This window comes from Octopus bimaculoides, chromosome 1, assembly GCF_046866305.1.
Source record: "Octopus bimaculoides isolate indiv1 chromosome 1, ASM4686630v1, whole genome shotgun sequence".
NCBI classification, from domain to species: domain Eukaryota; kingdom Metazoa; phylum Mollusca; class Cephalopoda; order Octopoda; family Octopodidae; genus Octopus; species Octopus bimaculoides.
In genome coordinates, this window is record NC_142928.1 from 169,469,740 (window position 1) to 169,474,739 (window position 5,000).

The 5,000-nt window shown below is 37.7% G+C and overlaps 1 long non-coding RNA gene across 1 annotated transcript in view; it reads right to left on the reverse strand.

Annotated features, from left to right (window-relative positions):
• The window catches only part of LOC149137853 (uncharacterized), a 30,399-nt gene extending 25,820 nt beyond the window's left edge, over positions 1-4,579 (reverse strand). The window contains exon 1 of the long non-coding RNA XR_016244252.1: positions 4,469-4,579. This is a non-coding gene — a long non-coding RNA (uncharacterized LOC149137853). The remainder of the gene's footprint in view (positions 1-4,468) is intronic.
• Between the last annotated feature and the right edge of the window lie 421 nt (positions 4,580-5,000).

The window sequence follows — 5,000 nt, forward strand, 5'->3', positions numbered from 1 at the left end:
TATAGATCATATACGTATACAATATACATCTACGTGTGAGTGTGTGATTGCGTGTGTGTGTGTGTGTGTGTGTGTGTGCATATATTGGTATATATGCATTACAAATATATACATATTGATATATAGTGATCCATACACAATCACACAAACGCGTATATACATACACACATACATTCGTGCTTAAATTTAAGTGTACAAAAGAGAGGAGATAGCATTCAACAGGTGTCATATTAGTTGAATATTCGTATTAAAACTTATAACTTTCTGAAAAAATGGTTTCCATTGGCTTACTTATAAAGTTCGTTTCTATTCGTCTATCTGTGTCAGCTGATGTATTTCCGAAGCTTTGAGTAATGCGGATTGAAGCCCTAAAAGTATTCATATCTATCTATCTATCTATCTATCTATCTATCTATATATCTATATATATATATATATATATATATATATATATATATATATATATATATATATATACAGAGAGAGAGAGAGAGAGAGGGGGAGAGAGAATGGAGAAACCACACGGAAACGAAAAGTGTCTCTGAAGAGGTCACATATGTGTGATGAAAGATTCCCGGACAATGGACAGGCGTCTAAATATTAAAAATAATAAAATAACAGAAATAAAGGAGTGAAGAAAAAAATATATGTATATGGTGCGTGTATTTATTTCGCGAAAGAAAACAAAATTAAATGACCATCCCGAAGTACAGCAATATATGAATGTATATATATATATATATATATATATATATATAGGCAATGTTAATTCTCTAAATGAAGTATTAACAGTAACTGCACGATAAAGTGTAGTATATTGCCACTTAAGTGTGGCTGACCCCTAGGGGTGGATGTTACTGTTGCTTTTAGCCCCAGGAGGACATATCCTCCAGCTGGCTTATCGACACACGACTGTGTCCTGTTTGCCAAGGGAAGTTATCCCTCTCACCTCGATCAGCAGCACGAACGTATCCGGATTTCAGGGTTATTTCCCTTCGTCGGCGTTCGACAGCTGATGACACACACGTTCAAAATGATGAGATGCAGCGAAATAGTAGTATTGTAGTGAAACAAGTGGTTATCTGTATATCATAATAAACTGACCTGTATATCAGATATTTATTTGGTTTTAATATAACGTCATAGATGCTAAAAACCTTCACATTGATAATATATATATATATAAGTCATTTTGTCAAGGAACCCAACGGATTGTTTCAATCTATGCAGTTTATCAACGAGACAAATATTACGCTCGGAAAGTTATTTTCTTGATTCTCGAAACCTCCAAATAAAGTAGGATAAGAACGTAGAGTCTTTCCTGTCGTTGAAGTGGAAGCATTACATCTGCTTCAAGGGAAGATTCACTCATCATATGTATTTCTCCAAGTCCAGTACAGAAGAAAACTTCACCTCTCTGTCCTTTTTATCTGGAAACTTCAGCAGCAGAGAAATGAACCGCACTACATAACCCTGCAAATTATCGACAAGGCTCACTTTTATTCGCCCAGAGATTACAATCTTCTGAGAAACAGCACATATTCCTACAATCTGCCGCATCCCATAACGAGAAGATTGATCTCTTTAACAGAGATAAGTCTCATTCGCTAAGTTTAAGCCATTAGTTGAAAGCATTGTTTCGTAAATGTTACTGAAAATGTGCGCAAATTTTAATGGGATATATAAAGGAAAGCTACTCGCACATACTGCGTCTGAGGCGTCTTCCAGTCAGCAGTCACTACCACACCTAACAGTTGTCAGTATGTCATCAACTACTGGCTTCATCACATGACCTGAACTCACTGGTTGAAGCGAATTTTATGCTTCATCCAATGGCAATCAGCCATTTTTAGAACTCGTGAAAGTTTCGCTACTTAGATCAACAGGATTTGAGGAATCGGATTGCATTGAGAAGATCAGAACACGAAAATCTCAAACGTTATAAAACTTTACAAGAGTATTGTTTCAAATTAACCATAAAAATATTTTATGGAAATATGTAAACAGCACATATATATTCATATACATAACTTATACATGCATAACACAGATGCATATGTTTAAATACATATATAAATTCACACACACACACATACACACACGACGGGCTTCTTTCAGTTCAGTTCCCGCCTACCAAAATCAGTCTCAAGGCTTCTTTGGTCGGCTCGAGACAATACTAGAAGGCACTAGCCCAAGCGGCCACGCAGTGGGGCTGAACACAAAGGCATGTGGCTGGGAAGAAGCAAGCTTCTTACCACACAGGCAAGCCTGCAACTACACACACACACACACACACACACACACACACACACACACACACACACACACACACACATATATATATATATATATATATATATATATATATATATATATATATATAATTTACATACATGCATGCACGCACATAACACGCGCATGTATCATATAAGCATATCTTTCATTTCGTTCTTCTCTTACTGTAACTTCTTAGTTTTCAACTTCTATAGTTAACATTGTAATAGAAAAAAAGGGGCGCTAATGGCAGAGAGATGCAGAAAGAGAGAGAGAGAGAGGGGGGAGAGGGAGCGAGAGAGCGCAAAGGGATTAACAAAAGGAGAGAGACTGTGTGTTTGTGAGCATGTGCGTGTGTCTTTATATGCGCCCGCGCACGTGTGTGTACATCTTTTAAGTGGAATGAGGAGAAAACAATTAACTTAACAACCTTCGATTTTTTTTGTTTTCTAAAGTTTTCTGTAAACCCAATATTTGCTCGTTATTACTCATAGCTTTATTTGCTTCAAGATCCTCCATTTCAAAAGGGAACTTTTCGTTTAAGCATGACGCCAAGTAAGAGTTTGTGGATCTTCCCATATCCACAGGCACATTTGTATTAGCATTCATTCACAGGCACAAACGCATAAGACGTACACGCACATGTACACATAAGTAACACACACACACACACGCACACACTTGCACGTATGCACGCACACATACTCACACACACACATGCGCATTAAGACTAACACATACATGTACACGTTCACACTTAGACACATGTACAAATACACAGACACACGCTTACATAGATGCTATATACACACACACACACACACACACACACACACACACACACTCACACACAAACACACACACAGACGCTTGCACGCACATACACTTATATTCTGCACACAAGCACAGACAATCCCCAAATAAACATACATGCCTGTATTGACATATGAAATCATGCATATACTCAATATACACATGCAATTTTAAACACACACGCATGCACACACACACACACACACATGCGCGTACACACACACACGCGCGCGTACACACGCACACACACACACACACAAACAGAAACACACACAGACATACACAAACAGGCAGAAAAGAAACGGATGTAAACGAAAATATTTCTGTCGTTGTTTATTGAAAATACCAAATAATAATAATAATAATAATAATAATAATAATAATAATAATAAGAAGAAGAAGAAGAAGAAGAAGAAGAAGAAGAAGAAGAAGAAGAAGAAGAAGAAGAACAACAACAACAACAACAACAACAACAACAACAGCAACAACAACAACAACAACAACAACAGCAACAACAACAACAGTTATAATAATAACAACACTAGCATCAATAGCAACAACTGCAGAAGCAGCAGCAGTTGCTACAACAACATCAACAACAACAACAACAACAGGAGTAATGGGAAAGCAATGAAAATGACACCAACAACAGTGACAATAGCAACAGTTCCAAAAAGTAATTAGCAACAGTAATTGCGAAGAACAGGGAACAAAAACCAAGCAACCGTAGAAAAGTCGCCAAAACACTGAGTACACGTATACATACACATACATCAGTACACACATAGAAATACCCACACACACTCACACACACATACACTTAGGTACATAATATACATATATAGACGGAAACTGAAAGAAGCCCGTCGTATATATATATGTATATGTATATATATGTATATGTATATATATGTGTGTGCGTGTGTGTGTGTGTTTGTGTGTCTGTGTTTGTCCTCCTCCCCCCAACATCACTTGACAACCGATACTGGTGTGTTTACGTCCCCGTAACTTAGCGGTTCGGCAAAACAGATCGATAGAATAAGTACTAGGCTTACAAAGAATAAGTTCTGGAGTCGATTTGCTCGACTAAAGGCGGTGCTCCAGCATGGCCGCAGTCAAATGACTGAAACAAGTAAAAGTAAGAGAGTGTATATATATATATATATATATATATATATATATATATATATATATATATATATATATATATATATATAGAGAGAGAGAGAGAGAGAGAGAGAGAGAGATAGATAGATATCATACATACATACATACATACATACATACATGCATGCATGCATACATACATATACACGTAACTACACAAGGTGTACGTATCATACACGCGCACTTAGAGACACGTACTTGTATTTCTACCTACCTTTTCTTCTAACAAACACATACCTTGGTGTTCGTCGTTTCAACAGAAACGGAACTACCTTAGACACACAAGAAATAGTGATAGAAAGGCGCCCGCGCGCGAGCGAACGAGCGAATGAACGAGCGAACGAACGAACGAACGAGCGAGCGAGCGAGCGAATAAATGAATGAGCTGAGTTGTGCGGAGCACTTTCGAGCAGCTGAGCAGAGCCGAGTGCGCGCGTGTGTAACTCTATAGTTAAGTATGTGTGTGTATGTATGTATGTATGTATGTGTGTCTGTGAGTGTATGTGAATGTGTGAAGTGTGTATCTGTGTGCAACGCGCATTTGTTCGCACATATTGAAAAATATAAGCGGAAAGTGGTAGAGGCGAGAGCGCGCGAGAGGTAAAGAGTGAGAGACAGAGAGAGAGACCAGTCAAATATGATTTACAGTATAGTCACTTATAAGGATTCATTGTTACTTAAGGCAAGTTTCTCGGCGATCGCGCACTCATGGATTACACAAGGTTTTTATGTAAGCATGCCAGGTA